Genomic DNA, 8277 nt, shown 5'->3' on the forward strand with positions numbered 1-8277 from the left:
ACATGAACTCGCGATGGCGAAGAGCACGCCTTCCGTCGACTAACGGGAGCTGCGGACGCGCCGTCCGTGGCCGGCCCCTGCATTGTCTCATTGGTGCTGGTCAGGAGAGACCCACACACGTGTTGGCTACGGCGGCAGCTGCTCTCCCATCCCCCAGCATCCACATGACCACCGTGCCCAATACTCTGACCTTGGACTTCGAGGGACTGTCACCAAGCAGTCAACTGATCAATTTACATGGTGAGAATAATCGTCCAGTGCAAACACCCGTCGTTTTGAATCTTCTCATGCAACAAACGCATCCACTTCTGTCGCCGGTCAACCAGCGCACTGGTCACTTTGCTAACCCCCACTGCCGTGGGCAAGAGCAGACAGGTTGTAGCATTCTTTGTACCTAACCTCCCATCACAGGCTGAGCTAATCTGTGACTTCCGGTCGGCAACTCTTCGTAACCACTCCTGCCGCCTGTCACAGCATACTGTGAGTCAGGCAGCTGCAGCTTTCATATATACATTAGTTCTAACCAATTCCATATCGACACAGACTCCCGCCCAGTTTACAAAGTCCACTTTACCCAATCCGAGATGGGGATATTCCTGACCATACACCTCCAGTTTCTCAGATGAAATGTCGATTTCTCCATTTTTACGAGTTATTTTCGAAGAAAGAGGAAATCGAGGCATACAAACTTTTTCACTTCAGCGAGAACAAATAAAAACTTTGAGGTAATTTTAAACTAGGGCAGCTACAGCTAAAGTAATTATACATAATTGACTGACAAATTCAAGAGTATAGCTGATGTTTACCAACGGCATTGCCACAGTGGTTACACTGGTTCCCGTGAGATCACCGAAGTTAAGCGCTGTCGGGCGTGGTCGGGACTTGTATAGATGACCATCCAGGCCGCCATGCGCAGTTGCCATTTTTCGGGGTGCTCTCAGCCTCGTGATGCCAATTGAGGAGCTACTCGACCGAACAGTAGCGGCTTCGGTCAAAAATACCATCATAACGATCTGGAGAGCGGTATTCTGACCCCACGTCCCTCCTATCCGCATCCTGCATGAGGATGACACGGCGGCCGGATGGTCCCGGCCTGAAAACGGAGTGCTATAGCATATATATATATATATATATATATATATATATATAATATCGTTACTTGCTGTGAAAATCCTGTAACAGTGTGGCATAGGCTATGTTTTCTCTAGGTATTCTTCCATCAGGGAAAAAAAACGTTCTAATCGGTTTAATATCTGTTACGAGCTGCATCACAGGACTAGAATATTAAACTCATTTTTGGCTCATGACAGAGTGCTAAGATCTACCTCTGTCAGAGGACACCTACTCACTTCCGAACTTGCTTAAAGTAACCATATGCTTCACCACATACAAAGTCTATTAAGCTAACAGCAGAGAAGTTGTAAACATCAGGTTTATACTATGAATCACTTTATAAGTTCGGGAATACATCTGATTTTATTATGACGGTCACCCCTCCCTGTGTAGGTGAATGATTGAAATTTCATTAAAAGGTATCGCTGCAATGAAAAAACGCCAGTAGTAGTGGGACAAAGTTCATAATAGTGCAGCTTGTTAGTGCGGATTACCTACATTCATGGGCAAGCATGTATTCAGGGTCAAACCTATTGTTCTCTTTTGATTGACAGGTCCTTAACCTATTGTTCTGCTAAGAGTACTGTACCACCTAGGGATAATCCATCCTTTTGACTGAAAGGTCCGTAACCTACCGTTTGGTTGAGCGGTTTTCCAAGAAACACCCACCTCTCCCCTCTTCCTCCTCCTCCTCCCCTCCCCATCCTCCTCACCAGCACCTCTGGGAACTCCTCTCCCTGACAAAAGTGCAATTTTGATATCAATTTGGTTGACCAATTAATTAAATCGATTAATTAATTAACCCCTCCCCCTCTGGCAACACCTCGCCCTCCCCCTCCCCACTACCACATAGAAATTGGAGGGAAAAAGACTCAGTTGATTGGTCATTTGTCAGTAAATCTATTGCAGTGTATGGAATATTGTTTAAACAATTTAGACATAGTGTGGAATATTGTTTATTTAAACTCTTTATGGGATACAAGGCAGTGTTTAGAATATAGTTTATTCATTTATTTAAGGAATTTGTCAGGAAATTGACTGCAGTTTATGGAATACTGTTTGTTTAAACTATTTATGGGATACAAGATGATGTATGGAATATAGTTTACATGAAAAATTTCTCAGGAACTCGATTGCAGTGTGTGGAATATTTAAGGAATTGCGATGTTTTTTCATTCCTACCACATAAGGAAACACGTAATTACACTGTCAAAGACCGGCTAAAGGTATCATCTCACCAAACGGCCAGGCTACCTGGAGTCGAGGTGCGCAGGAGTGACTTTGGAAACGCCAGCAGGCCTGCCCCACCGCTGTCGGCTATTGGTGGCTCCACAGCCCCATGAAGTACTGCTCTAACCCCTGAACAAAAGCGTCAGATAGCGGCAACCGTTTGATACTGATACCTGAAAAATTGCTGTCGAAACACATGCTCTCTCTCACTCAAGTGGCCACACCATGTTGCATGCCACTGTCAGGCCTGCACCCACTGTCAACCATTCTCCGACCAAAACACAAAGCAGTGTTCACATGAGAAACCCCTAGCTGTGCATGTCTTAGAAATATTCCCTCACTCTATCATATTTATTGGCTAATTAATTAAATCGACACTCTTTAGTGTGGGACAGTTTCCCCTTGCTTCCTATTGGTGGATTCTAGGACTTGAATATTTGGTAGGATTAGATCCTGCAACCGCCCAGGTTCAAAACCCTGCTGGATTTGTTTTCTCTTGCATCCTATCGATGGATACTGGCTCAGCTAGGTCATTTGGTAGGAATTTCATTACATTGGAGACAGGTGAAAATTGAAAGTTTCACCTCAGCTACATGCTATGTCCTTAAACAATCTGCAGAAAGGTTGGACTGGTGTGCATGCTTGGAAACAACAAATTGATCAATCCGAAATTTGATGTTACGATTGGATTCTTTAAGCACTATATAACCCCTAAGCTGGTTCTCTCTGCTATATATGGAGGGAGGAGGCGGATCAAGGGTCTACTGTGTGATAGGATACAGACCATAGCAGATACCACGGCAAATGTGAGTCCACTGTGATGTATTGAGGAGCACTAATCACGATGCACTTACACTGTAGTCCAATCCATATTTATAAGGTGTCATAGCTAGATGTCAGGATCGCCATCAATCGGGAATCGGACGTCACGATTGGGCTTTTTAAACACCATACAATTCCTAAATTGGTTCTCTCTGTTACATTCTGAAGGAGGAGGAGGAAGGATCTATTGCATGACAATAACAAATGCATGACAAGAAAGAGACAATAACAAATACCACTGGAAGACAGGATCCACTGCAATGTATTGAGAAGCACTAAACACGATAGACTTAAACCACAATCCAGTTGATAGCAGTAGTTGTCATAGTTAGATGCCCTATATTGCTGAGACACTCACACAACTCATGTGCTCATGTTCCGAGGTCCACATGCAGCATGCCAATACTCTCATACGCCACCAGAACAAACGCTCAGAGGCCAATGAAAACTACTGCTGTGGCCACAGCCGCAGTCGCGAACACACGTGTATGCCAGACTGCACCACTCCCGGCCACAGAGGGCGTCCGGTGATGATTATAGTGGTAGGAAATCGGAAATTATCAATAAGCCCAGCACAAACATCCGTCATTTTGAATCTTTTCTCATGCAACTCGCATTCTGTGGCTGCTCACCCAGCACACTTGTCACTTCACCAGCCCCTGCTACCATATACAAGATCAGACAGGCTGGCATATTCTTTGTACCTAACCGCATGTCACAGGCTGAACTAATCCATTGCTTCCGGTTGCTGACTCCTCATGACCACTGCTGCAGCCAACCTCAGTGCACTGCGAAACAAGCAGCTGTGGTTTGGATGTATACAGTAGTTCTAACCGACTCCACCCCAACATAGACACACCACAGTTAAAAAAAAAAAAAAAAAAAAAAAAAAAAAAAAAAAAAAAAACGCTTTATCCAATCCGAGACAGCGATGTTATTGACCATAAATCTCGAATTTTTCTCACAAAATGTTGATTTCCCCCTTTGATATAAGTTATTTTCAAAGACAGAAGAAAGAGAGGCATACACGCTTTTTCATTCGCTAAAGTGTCGTTACTTGTTGTAAAAATCCTGTAACAGTATGGCATAGGCTACATTTCCTCTAAGTATTCTCTCATCAAGTAGAAAAATTCTTTTCTAATTAGCTTAATACCTGTTAAGTCATACATCACAGGATTAGAAAATTAACTCAGTTTTGGGTCATGATAGAATGATAAGATCCACCTCCGTCATAGGACACCTTCTCACTTTCGCACTCTCTTTAGGTGACCAAATGCCTCGCCACACAGGAATTCGTTTAGGGAAATAGCACAGAAAAGTTTTAAATATCAGGTTTATATTTTATGAAATCTGTAATACATCTGATTTTATTATGATGGTGAAGGTGGGCGATTGAAATTTCGTTTAAAGATATCGCCACAATGAAAAAACGCCTGAATACAGCTCCAAGTCAAGGGTGACCGCTGAGGTGCTCTAGCCATCGCTTCCACCAGCCAGGCGGCACGTCATTGATATCAAGTTTTTAGGCTAACTAGTTAAATTGATCATGAGAGTCGCTTTGCATGGCGAGTAATTTTTTTCAGCAGTCGGGTTACACTCACCAGATTGTTCAAATTGGGTTCCCTGGAGGAAGACGATGTTGTTTTTGAGGAACACTATTAAGAACGACATTTGAAGCTGACCTCAGAAGGATTGTACTTTTGGCAACGTATATTTCGCGTAAGGACCGCCTATTAAAAACACGACCACAAACACTATTTTACCACCACCCTGCATAAAAAGTGGTTTTGGTTCTATAAGCACACATAAGAGTCGCTGGTAGTGGTATTCTTTCTGGTAGAAATGCCATCTGTGATTTGGAATCAGGTCTGTCCATTTAACCACATACTTTTGTTGGATCCTATGAAGACATCGTTTAATAATTACAGTCACTGGTGAATTATATTTGTGCCACTCTCATACCTCAAAACCAGTCACGTTTTTCGTACCTATCCGCTAGAGATCCCACACAGCAAAACCTCCAGCGTGTTTGTTTTAGACAGTACCTCTGCATCTTGTAACTGCTCCTGTCTCTGCCCTACCCTCCATGCAGCTTCATCCATGCGATTGTCCCAATGTAACTCAGAACTGAATGGGAGAATGCTATATCTAAGACCTTCTGCATCCCATAGAGAAACAGAGTGAGCTGAGTTAATGCGACAGGACCGCGTTTTACCACTCAGTGGAAGCTGGTACATGTTGTCATAGCTCTGCGAACTGTGTAGAATGTGTAAGGTCAGCACCAAACGAAGCTTTCTCCTACAACACGAGGTAGTAGAAAAGATGGTACAAGCAGTTATGATGGTGTTCCTTATCGAGAAAATTAAGAAGACTTCACATCATACAGGAATTGGAAGAAGGACAAAGATTTTGCAGTATGTCTCCAAACTACATACAGGTACTACAGTCTGAAGGAGATCTGCGTCTCTCAGGGTGCATTCATGTGTGTTACCCAAACATTCTCTCCCTATTCGATATTTTGTACCGTCCAACAGAGAAAAACTACGAACTATAAAAACACTGCCAACATCATCCGGTAGAGAACTCGATTAGATATTGCTGCGTCCCTGTCTTCCAATGTATCGAAAACAAGTACCATCTGCGTGCCGCTGTTGACCTTATGTGGTGACCCTATTAAATGTAAAGGTATTGGTTCATTGGAGGAGGCAGCTCGTGATCGAAGTCGCTTTCAGAGACCAGTGTAAAGTTTCGTCACCATATCCCACAGACTATCAATTGGAAGAGAGGGTCCCTGCGTTGTTGTTTGACACATTGTTTTTTTTCTGCTGTAACACATTCAAGCAGAGTATGAGTACAGCTACATATACCACCATCATTTCGTTTTTTCCACCACGACTTCGAGGTCTGTGTCAGGTGCTAACGGACATTAACACTAACTCGGGTCTACTCTGGGTCATGGGCTTGAAGGTGGAGCAACCACTCGTTACATCTAGAGAAGTGTTCTGTGTTCGAAACTGGATACACCAGTGGAAGAACTGGTTCATGAGAGCCATCTACGACACATGCACAGACACGGAAATACAGAAAACAGAACAAATGCACTGCAACTGTAGAATATGTAATTTTAGGTTATTGGATGCATAGAAGTACAGTGCTATACTATGCCATCTGACCCAAAAAATAGCGCATTTGCGCTAGTTGTTGGCAACTGTACTACATCTACAAGCAATTGTAGAATACGAAGCGAGAGGTGACGTCATGATCGCTTGGGCAAAAGTGACATAAAATCGATAAAATTATGAAAAATGACAGAAAATACGGATAAACTGATGGAAAATACGTCGAACTGTGGGGAAATCTCGGAAGTACTTGCATGTCTTCTGCTTGGTGTAGGACAGTTCTTGTACATGAGAATGAGTATGTGACACCAAGAGGAATACAAGAAAAAGTTGACAAGCAAGCACTGAGAAACAGGGAAACAATCACTTTTTGTCGACAGCAATAGCACGATTGGAATAGAATGTTTAACGCGGATGACCACCAAACGTAGAGTAATAAATCTATAGAAGTCGGATCACAAGCCCAGGTGCGACCCCAAAGTTATTGGCAATCACCTTATAAATTTTTACGAAGTATCCTTAGCTAAAGAGCGTTATATTACCAGCTAGGGTGACTGCAGTATACAACTACAAAATGAACTGCGTGTTTGACCCTGTGCCAGACTGTTTAGGTGTTTTTACCATGTGCTTCTCTGTATTACCATGTGCTTCTCTGTATTACAACCTTGTGGTGTCAGTTAACAAACAGTTGCTGTACGGCCTTTTTAACAACATTTTATTGTACATCTATTGAGGTAACAGTGATACATGCAAGTTGACTGCTGTCTTTGGTGCTCTTCTGGAAAAGAAAGCCATCTGCCTCCAAACTTACACGGATCTGCATTGAACGATGATAGAAATGAAATGGAGTGATCGGTTCAGAGGGAGAGAGGGAGATGTTGCTGCAGGTCATTTATTACGAATTTAACCATTTTTTTCTGTTGTTCTCTTGGGGCGCATCAGTTGTGTGGTACAACCTGCGATCCACTTGTATACAATTGCATGTTCGGTGTGTGACACAACGGTATCTACCTGCGATCGTTAACAGCAAACCTCTCCAAACCACAGTCATCAGAGGACTTCCAGCTCGTGTGTGATGAAACATGTCCATAGATGGAAAATCTGATTTGGTACCCTCCTCTAGACGAATGAAGATGTATACAAAGCAGCCCATTTCTCTGCCACATCTTGGATGTAAATCCAGTTTCATATAGGTACAAAGCGACTGTTACTTTGCTTCTCATGTTCGTCCTGTCCTAAATGCATGCAAAAAGGATCATTGGGCAGAGGGCAAGTCTTACAATTTTTTTATTGGACAGGTATTTAACATGCGCAAATATTCTTATGAAAAATCAAAGAGCGCATTGGTATTGTTGTGACTTGGCAAGACAGCCAAGTCACAATGAGAGGAAGCCGAAAGGAACGCGTTTAAGCTCACGCAGGCTGGCGTGAGGTCTGGAACATTACAAGGAAATGAGAACTTAGAAAAACGGACGCAGTTGCTGTAATACTTAACTTTAATCCATAATTGTAGAACATCTCTCTTGACGGTACATGTTATAACCATAATATAAAATAATATCAAATTCTATGGCGCCTTGCTAGGTCGTAGCAAATGACGTAGCTGAAGGCTATGCTAACTATCGTCTCGGCAGATGAGAGCGTAGTTGTCAATTATCCATCTCTGGCTAAGTCGGCTGTACAACTGGGGCGAGTGCTAGTAAGTCTCTCTAGACCTGCCGTGTGGCGGCGCTCGGTCTGCAATCACTGACAGTGGCGACACGCGGGTCCGGCGTATACTAATGGACCGCGGCCGATTTAAAGGCTACCACCTAGCAAGTGTGGTGTCTGGCGGTGACACCACATTCCTCCCCCGCAAATCGGTGAACGGTTGTGTTATAAGGCTTCCGCCCGCCGTGGGCAGGACCCCATGTTGACGTATGCCACGAGGTGGGGAGCCTAACAACAGGCGAGGCTGTGCCACCCACACACGGCCTTTCGGTCCGAGGGGAGC

The sequence above is a fragment of the Schistocerca serialis genome, chromosome 4 (assembly GCF_023864345.2).
Source record: "Schistocerca serialis cubense isolate TAMUIC-IGC-003099 chromosome 4, iqSchSeri2.2, whole genome shotgun sequence".
Classification (NCBI taxonomy): domain Eukaryota; kingdom Metazoa; phylum Arthropoda; class Insecta; order Orthoptera; family Acrididae; genus Schistocerca; species Schistocerca serialis.